The sequence below is a fragment of the Ictidomys tridecemlineatus genome, chromosome 4 (genome assembly GCF_052094955.1).
Source record: "Ictidomys tridecemlineatus isolate mIctTri1 chromosome 4, mIctTri1.hap1, whole genome shotgun sequence".
Lineage (NCBI taxonomy): Eukaryota > Metazoa > Chordata > Mammalia > Rodentia > Sciuridae > Ictidomys > Ictidomys tridecemlineatus.
The window spans coordinates 99264547-99287160 of record NC_135480.1 but is presented as its reverse complement, the minus strand read 5'-3'; the positions used below and the strand labels follow the sequence as shown (position 1 = coordinate 99287160).

The window sequence follows — 22614 nt, the reverse complement described above, 5'->3', positions numbered from 1 at the left end:
CATCTGTCACCAGCACATTGAGAACAGCCTCCAAGTAAATTGCTGCTCCCAGCGCCTAAGGACTGGGGAGATGCTACCCGTGGCTGCACTCCCGGGGGCCTAGCTCAGCTCCTTCGTCTCCCTCCACAGTCCTCCCTACTCTGCTCTGATAACCCATGTCCACGCAGAGGAAGGGGGCTCAGAGCGATGGCCATGCCGCAGAGCTGGAATCACTGGCACTATTTTATTCGTTTGAATGGCTCTTCAATTCCTGACGTAAAATAAGCAAAGTGGGTCTTCTCATTCCTCTTTTACAGATGAAGAAACGAGCTCAGAGAGGTCAAGAACACTACACAGTTAGTTACAGAGAGACACAGAATCTGAGCCGATGTCCACACTGAACCCCAGGTCCCCTCCCCTTCTCCTAGGGAAGTTTCAGGTCCTCCAGGGTTGCTCTGTGTGACCTGTGTCCCTGAGTTTCCTGCTTCCTCTCATGGAGAGCCACAGGTGATTTTAACTACTTTGACCCAAGTGTTCAGATCTCATGGGTTTCCCAGCTTGTGGCCGGTTGGTACTTAGTTAGGCCTCCCCACCCACAGCAGCACCAGCCCCCAACAGACACAGCACGCACCTCTCAGACCTGCTCACTCAACCCCGTGCTAGTTAATTCTCCACAAGTCGGGGCTCTTCCACATTTCCATCACCAATTTCAGCAAGTATGGTAACCTTGAAAATCATTTTGTTGAGGTACCTGACATGCTGAAATAACACGGCATCCCACACAGAGCACAGCCAGCCACACATGGCCCCTCACTATAGGGTGAACAAGGTGCTGCAGGAATCTGCCCCTGGAGCCTCATCTTGCTTCCCCATTCTAGCTGCCCTTGGCCCACGCTGCTCTCCACACCTGACTACTCCCCTCCCTAGAAGGCACTTCCTGTGGGCCTGACAAACCTACTTGTCCTTTAGGTATAGCTCCAAAGGCCTCCTCTCTGAAGCCCTCCCTGCTAAGCACCCATCTCCCACACAGCCCTTGCTCCCACCTCGTTGAACAAGTAGCTCCACAGGGCCTCTGAGAGCCTTTAGCGAACAAGAATGCTGTTTGTCCTCTTGTCACCCGCATGGCTTGTCACTCAGACTCCACCTGCTCTCATTGAATTTGTAAACACATGAACAGATGAGTGATTGACGGTGTGCGGGTGAAAAGAAAAGGACACCCATGTGTCCACCCCCAGGTGAGTGGACGTGCACCATCTGATATACACACGCAGTGGATGACTTTTCAGAAGAAAATTCTGGTCCAAGCTCCAGCATGGCTGAACCACGAGAACATGAGCCAGACACACAAGGGTAAGGACCGTTGTGTGTCTGGCTCATGTAATTGCCTCTAAAGTAGTTCAAAGTCAAGGAGACAGGAAGTAGAATGGCGGTGGCCAGGGCCTGGGCTGCAGGGAGTGGGGACAGAGTGTTCAGAGGGTACAGTTTCAGTTTGGAAAGATGAAGAGTTCTGAAGATGGATGGTAGTGACAATTTCCAACATTAATGTGCTTAATACCACTGAGCTACACATTTAAAGTGATCAAGATGGGACATTTTATATGTGTATTATGTCACAATAAAAAAATGAAAAATATTTTTCACCATGTGTCCGTGGTGCTAGAGAGAGTGTGACAGCTGTGGTCCACACTGTTTGGTCTTTGGACCCACTTGTTTTTGAGGAGAGGGAAAGTTCTAAGGCAGAGAATAAGCCAGGACCATACAGGGAGAGCAGAGCAGGTCCAGAGCCCAGAGGCAGCCTTTTCCAGAAACATCCTTGCATGAAGCAGGTCAGACCCTCACAGAGCAACTTGCCAGGGACTTGGTGACTATGGAGGAAGGAAGAGCAGGGATGGATCATTCAGGTAACGTCTGCCCCGTGCTGCCAATGCCTCCACTCTGCAGAAAGTGAAGAGAGAGAAGGCAACACCCACCATTGATGTTTGTGATGCTCCATTCCCATGGCAACCCTGAGAAGTAGAATTGTTATGACTTTAGAGCTGAAGAAGGTAAGGCTCAGAGAGGCCCATTCCGTTGCCCCCGATCACACTGGACAGTCGCAGCCTGGACTGGAATCCAGGTCTGAGTCACTGATCCAGAGGAGCCACAGAGGCTTTCCTGCATGCAGGCACATGGAGAAGGACAGTGAGGAGGATGTGCCCTGGTCTGTTGGGAAAACAGACCCCAGGATATTGTGATTCTGCAAACTGATGGATGTGTGCTCAGGCTACACTGGGGCACAGAGGAACCTGGGGGGCCCAGACTCCTGAGGGGAGGCCACCAGGAGGAGCCTTCAGGTACCCCCAAAGTCCTCTCCCCGTGGTTATAGAACATGAGGTCGCCCATCATCCCACAACCCTGAGCGTGTCCCAGTGGGATTGGCTCCAGACTGGCCCTCTCCCGGCCATTCCAGCTTCCTCTAGCCCAGTGTAACCAGTGAAAAGTCCCATCTGGCCTCTACCTCACAGAACAGGGTTTGAAAGATACATGCATACACACATTTTTATTCCTTAACTTGCACAAAAGTACAGCTGTTCGTCAACTTGCAGGCTCGGCATTTCTGGGTTGCCTTGATTTATACACCCCATGCCCTTGGCCCCTGAGAGAGCTGGAAAAACAAAATGACAGCAGCTTCCTTGCTCTGAATCCTGAACTCTTACCAGGATTGCCTCGTGTACATCCTCTGCCTCTCCATGGTGGCTGGCCAAGGTGCTGGTGGAAGAAAGTGAGCCTCTGCAGAAGCACCAGGGACAGACCCTGGCATTAAGTCAGTTTCCCTTCTCCGGCACAAGCCATGAGGAGAAAGGATGCTGGAGAATAGTCACACAAATGCAGCTGATCATGAGGAGTGCAGCTCTTCACCTGAGCAGCTCCGGTCAGGAAGGTCTGACTCCAACAGCTCAAGTCAACGTGATACTGGAGGGCTCGTTTATCGAGCACCTATTATTTGCACTTTCTTGGCTATACAGTTTGGGATTTTCAGTGGTACCTACAACCTAGAGAGACAGTTGGCAACTAACTGGAATGCAGAGCAGATCAAAGTGTCAAGAAATGCATCCCAAATGCTCTAAGAGTTCAAGGGGGAAAGAAAATGCTCAGACTCTGGGATCCTCCAGCTAGCTAGCCTATGAACACAAATAGCCTGGGAACTGTATCTCCAGGAGAGTTGGGAACAGATTGAATCTGTGATGGGAACCATTATTCTTATGACATAGATGAGGCTGTGGCCGCAGACTGACTACTCCTGCACAGGCAGGCAGCAGAGACTGTCCTGAGCCTTGGCATGGGAAAGAAGGAAGATCCCCATGCCCCAGCCAGTCTCTAAGACACAATATAAGCAAGAAACAGTCAGGGATGAGAAAGGTCTAGGTCCAATCTTGACTCTTCCACTTCATAGGTGTATGACCTTGGGGGCAACAGTCAACCTCTCTGAGCCTGAGGTTCTTCATCTAAGAGGCTGACAGTACTTCCATCTCAGAGCTGTTATGAAGATGAAATAAATGTGTATTAGTTAGCTCTTCATGCTGTGACTAAAATGCCCAACATGAACAACTTGGAGGAGGAAAAGTTTATTTTGGCTCACGGTGTCAGAGTTCTCAGTTCATGGTTGGCTGACTCCATTGCTCTGGATCTGAATTGAGGCAGACATCATGGCAGAAGGGCATGGTGGAGGAAAGGTGCTCAGCTCATGGCAGCTGGGAAGCAGAAAGAGGGGGGAGAGAGAGAGAGAGAGACAAAATATAAACCTCAAAGATACACCCCCCTGTGACCTATTTCCTCTAGCCACACCCACCAGCCAGCAGAGTTCTTTCAAATTATTAACCCACCAAATGGATTAATCCACTCATTAGGTTTCAAGTCTCATGATCTAATTCTTTCACCTGTTGCTGCCTCGTCTCATGAGACTGGGGACACCTCATCCAAATTGTAACAAGGTGCACGTGAAGCTTTCACACAGCCCTGCCGTGTAGTAAGCACCTGGTCAATGACAGCTGGCACTGTTAGTGCTGGTATCATTAGTGTTATTATTATCATTAACCAAGATTGACTTGGGTGTTCCTTTTGAGCCACCAGTTGATCTGATTGATTTATTGGACATTCAGATGGTCATGTGGTCCTGGAAGTCACCCCATGCTGCTGAGAGATGCCTCATTTCTGAGCGTGGGGTGTGGTGACAGTGCCCCATGACCCAGTGCTGTTGTTAGTCTTCGATACAGGCTTGTTGTGAGAATTAAATGAGCTAACCAAAGAGTGCCTAGCGACACCTGGCAGGGGCAAGTGACGATGGGGGAAAGAAGCAGAGAAGGGAGACCGCAGGCACACTCACGTTTGAACCCCAGGGCCCTTTGTTCCTAGCAGTAATAACAGTAACCCTGAACAAGTTATTTCAACTCTGTGTGACTCGGTTTCCCATTTGTGGCCTGAGGAGGGGAATCATGGTGCTCATCTTGTGGACTCAGTGAGGAAATACAGAGCACACAGAGGCACCTGGCCCTGGCTGATGCTACATGAGCACTTGCTGACATTATTCCATTACTCCGTAACAAGGTCCTTATTCCATATGCACCTTGTTATGCCCGTGTCCGCTGTGATAGAGAAAGCCCAGGTCTGAATTCTGGCTCCAGCAATACACAGCTACATAGCAGCAGCAGATGACTTAACTCTCTGAGGTTTTCTTGCCTGAAAACCAGGGTTAATAATGTCCACCCCACTCACTGACCGTGGTGACAAAGTACTTTGTAAATTGTGAAGAATAATAAAAGCATAATGGGAAAATGAAAGAATAAAAGTATAATACAATAGTTGTGTACCTTGTTTCTTTTTTAAAATTTTTCTTTTAGTTGTTGATGGACCTTTATTTTATTCATTTATTTTTATTTGAGGCTGAGAATCAAACCCAGTGACTCACACATGCAAGGCGGTTCCTCTACCACTGAGCCACAACCCCAGCCCCAGTTGTTTCCTTTTAATTTGAGGAAAACATATATAAATAAATATGCATGCCATACAGACAGTAACATTTTTCAAAGAATAATTAGTAGGACCTAGCTGATTAAAATAAGGGTTTGGAAAATTTTACTTTTCACCTTATGCACTACCATCGTATGTGAATGAATTTTTTTTCTTAAACAAACTGGATTTCCTCCTGTCACAAGCAAACCAACATTTTCCTGAACTTTCTAGATTATTAGTGAATTACCTAGAACTTCAGACACTGGATTTTTTGTCTTGACCCTGAAAATGCACAAGCACCCACCCACTTCCCCACTCTTGGCCTCAGTTTTTCCATCAGTGAAATGGGGTGGTAAGTCCCTTTTCACCTCCCAGCTTTATAAGGCTGTGGGGAAAAAGAATGATGCCTATTTAAAAAAAAAAAAAATGAAAGTAAGAGAAAAAAGCATTTGAAGCCAACTTATGCCCCCAAACCTAAAATCGGAGAGCTTCTAGGCCTCTCAAGCTCTCACCCACAGCCTAAGGAAAGGAAAAGTGACTGTTGGTTTGCCCTGAGGCTCTCCATTGGTGTTCAGGATGCATCTGACACTACCAGAGCCTGAGTAAGCCTAGGTCCTCCCATCCAGACTACCAGGAGAAGAACCAAACCATAACCCTGAACAGTCCAAGTTCAAGGATCCTGAGCCAAGACTACCTGAAGGCACCATCCCCCAAGGATTGATCTTACATCCCTCTTCAACAAGCCAGCCTGCTGCTCCAAGCAGGAGGAGACAGAACCTGTCGGGGGTGAGGATTGGCCCCTCCGCTTGGCTTGGCCCAGATCCTCTCCAGCGCCTCCCCAGAGCCTGCCCTGCTGCCCTCATCCCCTGGGCCTTCCCTTGGGCAGTGGCTGCTTGGTATGCACACCATGTCATCCCTGCCTGTCTCCATTTGGAGAAGTCTCTTTTTGACCTCTCTGTGTGTCTCTCCGTTGCCTTTGTAGGGGAGGGAGCGGAAGGGAAGGGAGAGAGAGGCGTCTCAGCATTTACCTAATTAGTGGTAATTAGAAGGCAGGGCCGGGGTGCTCTCCTCACAGCTGCTCCGAAGGACAGAAACGGCTGGAGAGTAGCTGCTAAATGGGCATCAAACACACTCAGAGAGAGAGCCCTGCTTGCTCCTGCCCCTCACCTCTCTGCTTCACTCCCCACACAGCGAAGGGACATGCTCTTCCTTGTCCCCACGGCCACATCTCCCAGGCATTATTCCTGGGGTTCAACAGCCTTGGATTAAGTCAACCAGGCCCCACTATGGCCCAACAGGCTCCTAAAAGCTGGTTCCTATGGCAACCCAAGCCCCGCCCACAGGGCAGTGCAATTCCCAGGGATGGGCATGCTGCCTTCAGAGGGTACCCAGGCTTTGGTCCTTAGTCACCCTTTGCCACTCTGCTCTGGTGCAGAGATCCCTGCAACGCCAAGGAGCAGGGGCCTCACACCACCCTCTTTGGTGGGGGTCAGAATTCCTGTTCAGCTCACCTGTCCCCCAAGCAGAAAGCCTCTAACTGCAGAAGAAGCTCCAAATGGATGGCCTCTCAAGTGGTCAGCACATGTATCCTTCCTCAGCCTCTCTTCTCAGTAGGTGGAATGGAAGTGAGAGGCCATTTTTATTGGAAGCATGGCCTGCCCTGACCCCAACATTAGGCACCAGCTGTTTGGTACTGTCCATCCTGTCGAAGCTTATTAATGATTCTGATTAACCTCTATGGAAATCCATTATCTGTAAGCCAGGGAATATAGTATTAATTCCCATCTGTGCCGGATTACTTACAGTTAGTGGTTGGTACTTTTCCATGGTCTCACAACACATCTTAATCAGATGGTGAGTGGGTTTAATTAGCCGAAGTATAGGTTTTATTTTTTTTTATTCATATAACTACTTAATCTAATGGAAGCCTATTATCTGTGGCTTTTTTCCCATGCATAATTATTGCTGTTTTTAATTGATGGTGCATCAGGGGTTGCGGCTACAATATGGCAGCTGGAACACAAAGTCGCCTTCCCTAGAATGAAGGTTGAGAAAATGAGTTGTCAGTGAGGCATCAGATTTCTTGTTTTCATTGAGATGTGAGCTCCCATGTGGAAGCTGCCGGCTCCTGCCAAAAGAAAGAAAATGTGGTTCTCAGCTGGGCGACCCCTGGGCTTCACTGCTGCAAAATGCCCTTCAGGAGCCCTGGGGCTGGAGCCAAATCGGGAACAGCTGGGAAAGATAGCTATTTGTCAATCCAACCAGATCATAAGCAACTCCAGGCAGGGACCTGGTCTTTTTCTTGTTCTGCTTCCTCCATCCCACAGGCCCTGCCTGGGATAGGCTCCGGTACCCTGCGTGTTCTCCGTGTGCATGCAGTCGATTTAACTTGGAGCTGAGATGGTGTCAGAAACCTGGGCTCTTGCAGAGGAAGTCATTTGTCTTGAATGTGAAGGTGAATCCGAAGCCGTCCCTTCAGAGGGATGCATTTGCAAATTTGGATGGGGCTTTCATCCAACCTACAGGAGATCCTAGCTGTTCCCACTTAGAGATAAGACCCTGATCTCCAATGGGAGGAACTACCAAAATTTCAGTGACCATTGGAGATAAAGTGAGATATCTAAGAACAAAAAATGTCCCACTTGTCCAGATTTATAGGAGAGATAAACAGAAGTGCAGAATGATAGCTGGTCAAAAGCATGAACCATGAATTTTCTAGTGACTTTAGAATACTTAGACTTCCTACAGATCAGCTTCTTCTAGGGGTTGGTGAGCAGAGCTCTCAGCTGACCCAGAATGGAAGGATTCCAGAGCTTTTTGATCAATTTTCAGAGTACCTTGGGCCAAGCAGGACAGGGAGTCCTGTTCAGCTCTGGAGACGCTGAGCTAGTCAGGAGACAGAGACTTGTGCCTTCAGCTCTCTCTTGGCACCCCACCCCCACTCTCCTTGTCTCCAGCTCTCTCCAGACCCTTAGCGTCAGTCATAGGAAATCTGCATAGCTGGGTTCAAAGACTTATTTCCCCTCCCGCTTGTCTCTTCCTGTTAAATAATGTGACACAGAAAGGAGGCCATGGAAGAAAAGGTGCCAGGGCTTTCTGGTTGAACTGCCTTTTCCAGGACAGTGAGTTCCTGGGGCTAGAGGCAAGGACTTTCTTTCCCAGTCCACAGTCATGGTGGGCTATTGTTGGTGGTGGCATTGGGTTTATTCCTTCTTTCCCATTTTGCAAAAATATTTGTACAGAGACTTCTGTGTCTGACCCACAGTCAGCCGCAGACAGGAGCCACGGATTCCTCTTGCAGCGTTTTACAGGGTGACGGATCAGATAATGTACACTTAGCGAGTGCACAAATAATGTGAATCAGGGTTGGCATAGTGCAGTGAGGTGTAAAAAAAGCAATTTGAATTGTTCTAGGGAAACGCCAGAGCCGCTCTGACATGCTTGCTCGCCAGCATGCTGCCCTGTGCCCCTCCAGAGGGCTGAGCACCCGGCTCTGGCTGCAATGGCAGTGTGGCTGCCCAGCGCTGCTGGCCTGCAGGGGCGCTGTCCCCGGGCTGGGGAGGAGAGCTGCAGCCACACAGAGGAGCAAGAGGACACAGGCAGCTAGATGACTCCACCTCACACTGGAGGGGATGGCTTGATCACTGATGTCTTGAGACACTCATGGGAAGGAGCAGGGAGACAGTGAGGAAAAATTAAACCCTGCATCTTTGGACATGGCCATGCACGCACGAGCAGGTGAGTTGACGCTGCACACATACCTACTTGGGAGGATCTCTCTGTAGTATCCTTGGACTTCAAGAAGTCCTCTAGTCCATCCGCCTGCCTCCAGAGAGAACTATGCCTTGTCTCCCACACAACAAATGGGTTTCAGATTTGTTTCAAAGACTCTCCAAGGGACGGAGTTTTTGCATCCTCTCTTAGTCACCTGTTCTAGTGTCTCAGAACGCCCACCCTCCGGAAGTTCCTCGCATCCAGCCTAAATTCAATCCTTCAGGCAGTCTTCCACTCACACATTGTCATGAGGGTCTGGCCATGCCTGGCAGGCTGACAGCACGTGTGCTTGCATGTGCCTAAGCCCGAACCTGGCCACAGTCCCCTATCCAGGCACTCCTGGGAGGGGTGGTTTTATGAGCAGGTGGCCAGTTCATCCCTTAGGTCTCTCCCCACCCCCAACACACAGAGTCTTTTCTACCACGGCTGAGCCGTGTGCTTGCTCAGTCTAGCTCCTACTCCTGATGACTCTCTGCAAGAGACAGGCTGATCCCGGCCTTGTGCTGGCTCTGTCAGCCTCTGCCCTTGTAACCTCTCCTCCCACCATGCGGCTGGCTTCCGTGAGGTTTCCTGTCCAGAGCAGGAGACAGGCTGTTTATCACTGTGACACCTGCCGGGAAGCCCTACCTTGTAAAGCCACAGAGTTTCTGCAGCCCTCCCAGAGCTGGCTTTCCCCAGCCCTAACCATTGTCTCCCAGCTCTCCAGGGAACCAAGGCTGTGCCCACAGAAGTTGGTCAATAAAATGGTTTGGATTTATTTTTCAATAACCACGAGCAGACATTGCCAACCTTCCCCATTAAATCCCTTCGTCGAGTCAAGCTCCAAACCTGAAACTCAGCATCTGGGTGTTTTACGAGACCTGGTCATAGGGAAAGTGGCAGGAAATCTCTTGATTGTTTCAAATGAAAGCCGATTATTGGGAGTGAGGGAGTTTTCTGGTGGCTCAGGAAGCTGAGAGGTTTCGGGATAATGGATGGCCAGCCTGCTGCCTGCCCACCTGCATTACTGACCTCAGAGTGGTCAGGCGGGGAGCCCAGCACAGATTAAGAACGCAAACAAAAGGGAAGACAGGACAGGCCTGGGGACAGACAGCCTGCTGAGGGACTGGCTGAGGCCTCCAGATTTTTTTTCCCAGGAAATCTGGGGACACATTTCCATGTTGTCTTTGCATAAATTTGTGTGCTGATTTGCATATATTTGCATTTTTGCCTTCAAAACACCCAAACTCCCAGAATATAAAATAAAATGCAATTAATTAATTAATTGGTATGATAGATGACAAGTGTAGCCATACTAAAAATACAGGGGGGAGGCTGATCAAGGCATGGATTTTCTAGGTTGTCCCCCTAAGCCAGGATGGATCTGGGGACATGCTGCAACCTGTTCTGAAGTTGTCTGCCTTCCCCACTAGACAGTGGGCCTCCGAGAGTAGAAACAGACAGCACTCTTTGATCTCCATATCCCTGGGCTCTAGAATGGGCTGCACACATGTGAGACCGTTAATATCCATTTGGAGAATAAGAGAATGGTAACTAAGCAAGTGAAGGACTCTTCTACAAACTTATGGCTCAATGACAGTTCAGAAAGAACTGACACTAACCCCACCGGAGACAGACAAGGTTCAGACAAGCCCTTAGAGGGACCTAAGGGACAAAGCCCTCATAGACCTGCTGACCAGGATGCGGTTCTGCCCAAACCCTGATGGGGAGGGAGTTCTGAGATCGTAGATCTGTTCCTGCCCAACAAAAGGTGCTCGGGGACCTGAGAAGGCATGCACGGAGATCTGGACCACATCATGGCAGCACAAGAGGGAGAAGTAGAGGCTTTGGAGTCTGCCGTCCGTCTGCCCAAACGCTAAGGCTTTCTGGTCTTCAGAAAATGGAAAGGGCTCAAGGAGTGACCTGACCTAGCCTCCTTTGGTACCTAGCACAGCACCTTAGCCAGAAAAGAAAATCAGCAAATTCTTATTAAATTACCTTACACATAACATTCAACAAATATTGTTTAACTGATTAGTTCTCTAATCACCTTCCAAAAGTTGTCTCTCCAGCCCCAACTCTTCACTTAACGCTACATCTCCTCCACAAAGAGACACATGGTTTCTGTAGACCCCAAGAGAACCATTATACCATACAAATGTAGCACAAGCCCTGTTGTTCATTGTTTAAAACCGGAAGTTCTACGTGATGTCTCACCTAATCCCACTTACTACATTATGTCTGTCCTTGTTTATTTCAAACCTGAAAAACATTAAGAATGATTACTTTTCCTCCTACATATATCTCCCCTATGTTGATCCACTATAGCAAGTGTTAAGCACATGGATTTGAGCTATGTGCCCAGATTAGAGTCCTCCTAGCTGTGAACAAGTTATTTAATTTCTCTGTCTCATCCATAAAATGAAGATGATAATGATGTCCATGCCATAGGGTTGTCGTGAGGATTAAATGAGATGATATACATTCAGTATTTACACAGTGCTTGGCACCTAATAAACGCTGCTCGAGTGCAGGCTGTTATTTCTTTGATACAACCCCTAGCCTTTACTTTAAAGGGAAAGAGAAAACAATAGCTGACAAAGAGAGATGAAGAGACAGGAGAGTGTCACAGAAGTGACACAGAGTAGAGCCTTAACAGTTTGCTCTTCACTATGCAGTTCCTAAAATATAAGCTCCGAAGCCAGTGCTTAGAGAAGCCAGGGTGCTGCTTGGATAAAGAAGCCAAAGGTTCTCAGAAGCTGGCCAAGCGTATTTCGGCAGGTTGGCACAGGTCGCCTAATCAGAGACACCGGTGGAGCCAGGGATTTGGGGATGTGCCCCAGGCTTTGGGGATCAGGCTGATGTGAGGCCTAGGAGAGACTGCAGAGGAAGCAGCCCCGCCCGGGATTAGCAACCATGGCATCTCAGGCTGCGATTGCTGGGGAAGATGAATGAGACAGGCTTGCAGTTAGGGGACACAGGAAAATACCAGAAAAGGACACTGCTGCTAACACCATTCCTTCTCCTCCCCAGCTCTAAATGCAGCTTGGACACATGACCAAGAAAGAAGAGCATGTGAAGAGGTAACAGGCTTATCCATCAGTTCCAAAGAGAACACCAACTGGGAACCCCAGAACCACGGAGTTTTCCTGAAACCATGTGAAAGGAATCCAGGGAGAGCTGGGACCAGCCCTGGCATAGTCTGTTGAGTTTCTACTATTGGGCTGGGTGCTTTGGGCTGATTCTTATTTTTCAAAACAACTCTGAGGCATAGCTGTCATTTGTTCCCATTTTACAGATGCATACAGGAGAGAAGGCAAGTTTGCTGAAGCTCAAAAGGCAAATGAGTGGAAGGGTGGATGAGAGTGCAGGCCTACTCTGGATCAAGGCCTACACCCTTTGTACTACTCTGGAGGAAGAAAAGCACACACTGGGGAGAAATACACACAGGGGTGAAGGACAGGTGTTGAGAAAGGGAGGAGTCAGAGGTGCTCAGTGGGGGTCGAGGAGAAGCAGGAGCCTGGAAGTTGTATTCATCTGACATTCAGTGAATAGTATGCAAATGAGATGCAAAAACCACATGCAAATGAGTATGTGGGTTTATTTTAGCCAACCACTCAGCTCCATTTGGCACAACTGCAGCACAAGGCATACCTCTCCAAAGCTAGCAGACCCACACTTCAAGCAGAAGTGTCTGGGCCAAAGGCGCCCCATTCTCCACCCTGTTCCTGGGCTCAGCCTCCCTCCCCGCCTTCATCCTGAGATGAGGCCATTCACATCAGCTCCCCTCCAGACAGACCCTCCAGAAGACAGCTGGCCTTGTCAGTTTCCTAATGGGGTGACCCTTCATCCCTTGATCTGTCTCTATCTCTGTTTGCCTACACTGGGAACTTTCTGGCCACCTGGGCTCAACAATTGCCATTTTCCTGACCCACTTGTCAAATTATTCTCTCAGCTCCGTGTCTCCTTTTCAAATACCAGCAGAAATGAAACCTCCCCTTCGAAGGGATAGCCTCTGCCAAGGAAGTTCAGCAGCTTCTGGGCTAAGCACCTGCTTCACACCTCGTCTCAGGTCAATCCTGGGTTTGGAAAGAATCTACTAAAGAGATCTTGTGATGCCCCTGGGCTAGGTCCAGAGTAATTGGCAGGCTCTCCCAGTTTTAAAGACATTTAATGAAGAATCTGGGCTACCCCTGACTAACCATTCCAATTTTAATCCCCTCTTTTCTATCTCAAACTTCTTGCCAATGTCTGCTTTCATTTCTCACCGCTGAAACTATTTTGTCCTCAGTGCAGACAAAGAATCACTGCCCTCCTAATTTTTTTCTTTTCTTTTCTTTTTTTTTTTTTTTTCAGGGAGTGGATACTAGGGATTGAACTCAGGGACACTCAACCACCAACCATGGAGCCACAACCTCAGCCCTATTTTGTATTTTCTTATTTAGAGACAGGGTCTCACTGAGTTGCTTAGTGCTTCACTAAGTTGCTGAAGCTGGCCTTGAACTCCCGATCCTCCTGTCTCAGCCTCCCAAACCCCTGGGATTATAGGCATGCACCACCGTGCCCGGCTTCTTAACTTTTGATGTAGGAAAGGAATTGGGAATTGGGAAGAGTAATTTTGGTGTTACAGAGTTAAGACACTTATTGACAAAATACTGGGCTTTTATTTCCTTCCATTTGCTTGGAAACCATAGCTCATGTTCAAGCCTCAATGCCAACGGCCCTGGAGACCTCCTGACTCTCAGCATGGGCAAATCGTGAAATCTGAGGAAAGCAATGATCTCTTTGCATTTTTTTTTATGTTTCCAAAGGGGCTCAGGATAATCATTTTGTTTTAAAAGTCAATATCAGCAGAGCCATTTGCAAGATGAACTGTCCATGGGGGGAGTCATTGAAAGGAAGCATCCTATTGGTCAACAAATTCTCAGGAGTTTAAATGGTCCATTTCAGAGGCAGCATTCTTTGAGAAACCTGTTTCTCTTCTCTAGGGTCAGATTCAGATTCAAGCAACAAGTTCTATGTGTATATTATGTGCCAGCCACTGTGTTTGTATCCTCATATACATTGCCATCATCATAGCTGCCTGAAAGATTAGGCCATCTATCCCAAGTTAAAAGATGAAGAAATCAGAGGTCATGGATAATTAAGTAACTCCTCAGTCTCTTTTGGAATCTTTTTTTTTTTTTTTTTTTTGGTACCAGAGATTGAACCCAGGGGCACTTAACCCCTGAGCCACATCCCCAGCCCTTTTTGTATTTAATTTAGAGACAGGGTCTCACTGAGTTGCTTAGAGACTCCCTAAATTGCTGGGGCTGGCTTTGAACTCATGATCCTCCTGCCTTAGCCTCCTGAGCCCCTGGGATTACAGGTGTGCACCACCATGCCTGGCTCTTTTGGCATCTTACTGGTCAGAAAGTGCTTCCAGCTGTCTACTTAAGCTCTTTCTTAATGCTACTTTCCTCTTGATGTCTTTTATTCCAGTTATGGAAATCAAGTGGCTGGTTTACTTAAGCCACTTTTCATGGTCCAGGGTTGAAGATGACTGCTAACCTCATTCTTTGAACCAAGACCACCCAACCCACGCCTCCACCCTGGTAGAAGGAGAAGGCAACTCCTCAGAAAATGTGAGCAGTGGCAGAAAGACCCTCTGGCAAGATCACGGGCAAAGTGACAGTCCCTCTCCAGCGCTCTGGCTTCACCCTAGAATGACTCACGATTCCAACTCCAGGCACTTTTTCTCTCTTTGATGTTGCTGTTCCTGGCATCTTCAGCAAGGAGGTTGGGGAAGCAGCCTAGAATATTAAGGGGACACATGTAGGCTGGTGACTGCATTAAATGCTGTAACTCTGGCATCTAAGTGGGCTGCTGTTTAGATAAATAGCATTTTCATCATCCAAATCCTTCCGTTCTTGGGCTTCTGAGCTGAGCTGTGCATGAAGTCAGCAATGCAGACATGGTTCTGCCGTCTGGGAGCCGGGTTCTCCTCAAGGTAAAACAACTTCCATCCTCCATCCCTTAAGCCAACTCCTCACCCCCACCCCCGCCCAAATGCAACACAATTAGAAAGCTTCTAAGAAATCATTGAATAAACTGGACAAGACAAAAAAAATGCAAGGTTTCCTGTAGACCATCAGAAAAATTCCTGATTTTCCCTGACGATTGTCCTACACTGATTCTTCTCTGTACATGGGCGTCTCAGGACCTAGAACAGAGGGGCACAGAATAGACAATGAATATGTATGTTGGATGGATGGCAAGATAAGTGGATGTTAGATGAATAGATAAAATAAAAAAGTCAAAAGACAGAGTGGAGAAAGACTTTACTGATGCCCTAAAGCTCACCATCCATGCTAGGGGGAAATGACCTTGTCTCATTGTTTAATTTTCATCCACACTTTACCTACGCCAGTCCCTGGGGAGCAGAGATGTACCCCCTCCTATCTTTGCAGAAAGGCAGTTTGGATGCCTCATTGTGCCTGGGGAAGCTTCTCTCTACACCCAGGGACAGCTGGGATTACGCCTGGCACAGTTCTTTATAAGAATGCCTTAGACAATGAGGGCCCAGCTCCTCAGGAGCCAAGAAGCTTTGTTAAAAAGACAGCTAGTTAGAAAGTGGACAGTATTTTTAAACGCATGAGTGTGCAGAATAATTAAGCAAAAACTTTTGTTTTCATGGAAAAATTTCCTCCAATGCTGCATCAAGCAGGATACTGAATTTGCCACAGGCAGTTGTTGGCAAGATAGTGACACTGTGTTGCTCCCAGTCCAGACAAAAAAGAATTCGAATGAGACCCCCTAGGCCACAAGGAGCCTCAGCTCACACACAGCTTCTGCCTACTGATGCAGAATGACCATTTTGGGCTTACTGGACAAGGTCACTCCAAGGTCAGGCTGTCTTTGCCCTGCCACCATCCTGAGTTTTTATTGAATCATGATATTGGGAGTGACCAATCCAAATTCCATTTTATATAGGAAAACACTGAGGATCAGAGATGTCATTTTGAGAAGGAAGAAGATTTGACAAAAGTCCCCCCTAAGTAATGATTGCACTGATCATCTAAAATGCCGTTTACCGTCTTCTCTGCCAACCTGAGTGCAATTCATCCTTCAACACTCTACTGAAGTCTTCCCTTGTTCGTTTTCTTTTCCCCCTTCCTTCTGGGGGTTGAACCCAGGACCTCACACATGCTAAGCCTTCCCTGTACTACAGAGCTACAGCCCAGGCCCTCCCCACTCCCAATCTATCACTTTCTAAAGGATTTTTTTCTTTCTCTTTGAATTCTTAAAACAGTTGCTTCTTAGAATGTTTATCGTCTGCATCATTCATGACCTCACTGGCTCCTGCTAAACTGTATTATTAGTTAACTACCATATGGCAAAATATTTTTGATTAAAAAAAAGATAAGGTCTTGAAGGGCAGGAATGTTCTCTCGCACCTCTTTGCATCTTCTTCAGTATCTAACACATAAGTGATGCTGGATAAGTGATGCTGTTTCAAATGTGAACTAACGGATAGATGAATGAATTGAATGACTAAATGATAGTGTTTAAGAGGTACTTAATGAATGAGAATAAATAAAATGATAAATTAATCAAATTATTTCAGTTTGGTAGCACTGTTTGTGTAAAGAGGTAGCCATGGTTTACACAAAAGAACACACACACAGAACATTCCAGTATGACAGTCCTCAGGATATTTTTACTTCGTATTAATTGTATGGATGAGGAAACTGAAGCACAGACAAAAGAGAAGATGCCCACCACTTGCTCACAACCAGAAAAAAAAAATATACAGAAAGAATTGGAAGGTCCAGCTGGAGACACATGGTGCTCCTTCACCTCCACTGATGTTTGATTCTTTAGACTGAGGAGTGGACAGGAGGCAAGTCCTCCCAGAATAACTAGAGCACCTTCAGTGGATGTTCTTCGGCCCTAAGGAACCAAAGAAAAATAATTCTACTCTTCAGAAAAAGAGAGAGAGAAAAAAAAAAAAGGACACAAAGTTAATGTCTCTTCTTCCTACTCAAAATTACAGGTGTGACTAGTGGGTTATTAATTATAAAACTGCCTTATTAAGCTGTAATGGAAGCATTGGTGTTTTTTTAATTCTCTAAGTACTTGTAGCAAATTTTAGCATTAAAAATTACTTAAGTCAAAATTATTTACCATTACGGTAATTCCTTCTAAGACAACTCTAGAAGTCCTTTTCCTCACCAGTACCACCCGATAGAGTAATTGGCTGCAATTAACGATGACTTTGTCATTCCTCTCAGAGTCTGGCTCCAGCATCCGTGAAACATACAGATCTTTTTCTCTTTCCCAGCTGGGACTCGGAGCTTCTACGAGTCTTGTCCTCCATTCAGAAAGGGAAAGGAAGGAATTCACTCGTGTAATAGATAATGGCATCTCAGAGATGGAGGGGGGCTGTCGTCAGTGGGCCCAGTGGGCCTCAAAGTTGATACAACAGGTAATTCGAGGTAGGACACAAACTTAAAGAAGATTACCATTTTTATGTATATTAAACATGACTTCCACACCCAAGCCACATTTTACAGACAGTTTTTTTTTTTTTTTTTGAGTGAGGACGAAATTTAAAAGTAAGCCATGTGAAGAAAAAATATTTGAAGATCTAACAAAACTCACAAAAATACTATCTGAGTAAACTGGGAACTGGAAAAACTGGTATCTACACACCTTCATTTTATAGGAACAACTATAAAAGAAGCTCTGGGAAACACCATGGGACCAGAATACAGCTCTGATAGTTCCCAGACCATTTTTGCTTCCTTTTTCTACCTCCCTTCACCCTAGAACAGCCATCGGGGTCACTGTGATGCTGGTGGGGTTTCTTTGGACACATGGTAGGACTTCCCCCTCTCCTCCTCCAAAGTCCTGATCCCCCACTAAAGTAATATATGCTCAATTTCAAAATCCACCATCTTCCCCTGTTCTAGGAACCCAAGCACCAATCAAACAAAATTTGTCCTGAAACCCCATTCTTTCATGGTGCCATATGAAACTAATTATACCCATGGCTTCATAGGTCTGTCTTTGCTAGGTACATAAATATACTTTAGAGGCATTTCCTAGGATCAAGAGAATTGTTCTAATACAAGCATCACCGGACAAGAAAGAGACAGGAAGGCTCCTTATTGAATTTCAAACATCAACTGGAAGACATTGTCTCAACCGACTAGGTTCTGAGTTCCGGTGGCCCATCCTATGAAACAGTTGTTCGGTTAACATTGCTTTACAGTCTCCAGCTAGGAGACACTCCTTGTTGACATCATCCTTCCTGCCCTCTGGCCTGAACTACACAAGGATTGCATTGATGATATTTTGTAAAGTCCCCTGTATATGTCACTGAGCCCCAGGAGGATGAGACACCAAGGTCATATTGGTCCCACAGGCCAGGACTTTCCAGGAAGCCACCAGAAAGACAGCACTGGCTGGCCAGCCCCACTCATTGACCAAAAATGGACACATCTCTTAAGAGGGGCCTTAGGGACACTTGTCCCTTTCACACTTTGGAAGTCTAGAAGTGTCTGTCTTATGTATACACCTTTACAGTGAAGCCTCTGGCCATTGCTGGCCTTCTTGGTCTCCCTGAGCTGACCCCCAGGTGGCATCCACATCTCCTCCAGACAATGAAGGAGAGCTTTGGAGGCTATAGCCAGATCAATGAGGCTCGAGTGCTAAACCAAGTGAAGGCACGGGCAAGACCTGCCTCCTTCTAAGGCCTCAGGTTCCTTGATGATAACATGAAGGGATTTGATGAAAAGACATTCCAAGCTCCCCACCCATCAGTCCTTGACCTCTCCCTAGAACGTGCCCTTCAAACATTTTCCTTTGCGGGTTTTTTCTGTCCTCATAATCTTCATTCTCTACCAAAGAGGAAAAGGCTTAGAGCTCATCCGCCAGATATCTTCACAAAGGAGCTCTTGAGAGTTCTACTTTGCCTTGACAAAGACTAAAAGCTAGAAGAGTAACAGATGTCCTTTCTCTTGAAGGCCTGAATGTTGGAGAATGGGGACCATGAGGGAAGACCTGGGTTCAAGGCCCAGCTGCACCACAACTGGTTAAGTGTTAGGAGCAAATTACTTAGTCTCTCTGAGCCTCAGTTTCCTCATTGGTACAGTAGAGAAAGGTTGGCTCCTGGATCACTGGGTTCTCATGGGAAGTTAATGACGTCATTTACATGGCTGACATACAGAAGGTCCTCTGCACACACTAACTTGGATGTGAACAACTCTTTTCTGAAAACAGAACTGGTTCCCTTAAAATCAGCCTGCTTTCGTTGGTGAGTTTCTCCCAAACCCTGGATTTAAATTGCATGCTCACTTCTATGCAAAAATAAGAGAGAGGAGGGTGAAAAAGACTGGATTGAGTACAGAACAGCCCCAAACAAGTCAGTGTTGCCCTGACCTAAATGGCAAGCAACAGAGAGGGTCACAGGCAGCCTGGGTCCTTGGTTTCAGGCTTCTAGTTAAACCAGGACTCCTAATTTCCACCACTAGCCCCCATTCCTTCCATCCTCTCGCCTTTCAATCAAACACTTCAAAGAGATGCCCAGAGAAGGGAACTGTGAATTCTCTGCTCACTAGTTTTCATGAGAGGAAACCAAGGAATGTTTCTTTTTGAGACTGCATCTGCTCATCCAAACCAATTTTACTAGCTGGGGGGACTTGAGCTCAAAGGCAGGCTCTGGGGCTGATGGAATTTAGATGTGAGGCTGCAGAGAGAATGCAGCCCACCAGGAAAATGAGGCTCCCGGCATAGTAGGGGAGGCTGGGCGGCAGCATGGGAGCTGCAGGGGGGAGGGGGCAGAGGAAGGGGCAGCCAGGGAGAAGGGCAGAGGGTGAGAGGAAGAGAGGGAAGGGGAGAGAAGAGGAGTCAAAGCCCAAGGAAGTATTTTATTTTTCTTCTTTAAAGAATGAAAAAAATAAATAAATAAACACTCAAACTGTTTCAACTGATGGGAAATGTTCGTCTGCCGAAGGCGTTATTAGGACGGGAGATAAGGAGACTACAGAGATAGGAAATAATTATTTTGTATCTGTCTTTATAAATGAAAATGAAGGGCATTAACTCAAATAGGATTTAGATATTCAGGGACAGAAGGGAATGAATTAGGAAATAATTCTGATAACATAGGAAATGTTTATTAAAAGGTCAGGGGGGCTCTTGAAACTGACAAGCCCTCATGGGCCAGATTAAAACTCGCTAAGCTGCGAAGGAGGCGAAGGAGGGCCAAAGCTGAGGGTCTGTCGGGTACCACTTGTGTGAGATAACTCAGCTCAGGACAGAAGATCAATGGGAAAGGTGACTGGCCCCCTGGCCCGACTTGGGAGTCGGTGACCTAACTCAACAGGTGGAGTCGGATGCTGTGCTAAGAGCAAACCACTCTGGCCAGACTCAGCTCCCACCAAGAGCCCCCATCCTCCCTTGCACCCTCCCCGCTGCTGGCAGAAGGGGTGGGACATGGAGAAGTTGGCTGGGAGGGAGAAGCAAGGGGCCACCACTGACCAGTTCTTCGCTCTTCCTGGGGAGACAGCCGGAAAGCACAGCTGAGTCCAGGCTCGGGTGTCACATCTCAACTCTGGCTTCATCCCCTCTAGCTGCTGACTGTAGATAGATGATGTCAACCATCTGGACCTCGGCTTTCTCACCTGTCAATGCAAACCTAATGATCACACCTCTCTCAGGGCAGTTGGAGGGATGAAGTGAGAAAGGACATGAAAGTTCTTAGGGCAGTAAATATAGTAAATCATCAAATTTAGTTATTATACTACAGTTATTAAAGGTGTCCTGGCTAAGCTTTCCAAACTAAGTAATTCTTCTTTATGTCCAAGCCTAGTCCCTCCTGCTGCCATTTGAGCCTGTCCCAACTGAAAAGGAGAGCTGTTCATGTCCAGCTACATGTCTTCCTGCCCAGGAATGTGAGCTCTGTCACATTCCTGTTCTGCCCTTCTACCTACCAGCAAGGCGGGAGGGGGAGAGCTTTTCCACAGTTGAAACCAGTGTCCTTGTACAGTGACCATGTTAATGGTTCTCACAGGAAAGAGAATCTGTGACTCCAGTGGAGGAGGGAGGGAAGTCACAGACTCCTATCCCCTAATCTCCCATAACCCTGTGGCAACATGAAGCTTGGGAGCCCTTTCTGTATCCATGTTGCTTCCTACACAGATACAGAAGAGACCCGGGACACCCTCCACAGACAGACCACCACAGAGGACCCCTCTGCAGGTGTCTAAGCTTAGCATCTCCCTGAGGAAATCTGGGGGCTGGCTCTTTGGACTCTCTGAAAGCTCTCTGCTGACAGGATCAGATAATCAGCTAATACCCGACCCTGCCGTGTCCTGAGCCCTGGGACGGATACATTAACAATGTCATCGACTGCCTTCTAAGAGCCTTAGCCAGCTTACTGCCTCTTTGAGTGAGTCTGCCCTGGGTAATTATTCCAAACTCATGCCGGTGAGGAGGGCCGAGTGTCTAAGTGTCGTGTCACTGTAATCCTCTAGAAAGATCTCTCATTGGCTCCATCAAAGGGCTTCCCATTCAGTCTCTTCTCCTCTCCACATTTAGCTCTTCCAAAGTTCTGTGCTGGCTCTCAAAGACAATAAGTTACTCCTGCCAAGGGGAGGCTTGGATGAGTTTAAAAAAAATAATAATAATTCGGGACAAAAGATTGACCCTGAGATCCACAGGGCACAGGGAAAGCTCAAAATGCCCTTGCTAAAGGAGCCCCAGTCTGAGGAGCAAACCCTTCCCAGTTAGCTTTGCAGAGAGTCACTGGGCCACTCAGTCAGGTCAACAGAAAACAGGTGCAAATGGAGTAGCAGAGGCTCAGCACGCCTACCTGCCTCCCAGCCAGGGGTGTTCCAGGGAGGAGATAATATTTGGTGGACTGGCAAATCTACACTTGTTTTTGTGTGCAAAGTGAGGAGTGTGAGCTGCTCCGACTCTGGAACAGGCACCTGGACAGTGGATGGAAGAGAGAGACCTGGACTGGAATCCCAGCTCTGGACATCCCTTCACCTCCCTGACCCTCCTGAATTTCCTTGTCTGTTAAAAAAGGGACTTCCAGAAAATCAAAGTATTGACCTCCCAGGGATTTTTGTGAGGATTAAATGAGCAAGTGTCTAGAATCTAATGGCTAGCACATTGTGAATGCCCAGTACATTTTAGCCTTTCTTAATTGCTTTTTTTTTTAATGTAGCATTTTGCTGTTTACAAAGCACTTTCACATATATTAACTAACTCATTTCTTACAGCATTCCTGTAAGAAAGTCATCATGAACTCTGAGTTTTAGGGATGCCACATGGAAGCTCAAACAAATCTAATGACTTGTCCAAGGTCAATAATACATAATTTAAAACAGCTCAACAGAGGCCAGTTGCTTGCTTAGGATTTTGAACATTAGGTTCAGGTACCAAGAGCTATACCCCTAATGAGAATCATTCCCCACTGCTTAAAGTGTCTTGCTGCAGGAGTGTGGCTGAGGGTTCGTGCCCAGCTGGCCTGCAGCTGTCTCTGAGCAAGGCCAGGACATGGCCCTGTTGGGGCCATTTGCAGGGCTGAGGATCGATCAGTGTCATAGTGCAAAATGTTTCAAAGCCACTCGGATTCAGAGCTCTGTTGTAGCTCAGTGGAGAGTGTAGAGAAGGGGGTGACAATGTCACACATGAATAATGCATACAGGGTGCTGAGCTTCAGTTTCAGCAAGATCCAAATGCTCATTTCATCTTTGATTTCGCCTTCTGGCTGTGCCACTCCCTGTAGCCACTGATCCCAGGGACTTCTGCTGGAGCCGTATGGCTGCCCGCTAAATTGGCTGTTCTTGATAGTGAATAGAAAGAGGAGGGGGGGGCTGGGGGCAGAGAGGAAAAAAG

General features: G+C 47.2%; 1 long non-coding RNA gene across 10 annotated transcripts in view; it reads right to left on the bottom strand.

The window, feature by feature from the left end:
- The window catches only part of LOC110598447 (uncharacterized), a 139556-nt gene that overhangs the window by 51631 nt on the left and 65311 nt on the right, over positions 1-22614 (bottom strand). For 5 of the 10 annotated variants that reach the window (XR_013437905.1, XR_013437903.1, XR_013437906.1 and 2 more), the window contains exons 3-4: positions 20248-20390; positions 2676-3710 (exon numbers count right to left, since the gene is read on the bottom strand). This is a non-coding gene — a long non-coding RNA (uncharacterized LOC110598447). The remainder of the gene's footprint in view (positions 1-2675; positions 3711-20247; positions 20391-22614) is intronic. The other 5 variants (XR_013437907.1, XR_013437901.1, XR_013437900.1 and 2 more) reach the window with 3 other exon arrangements.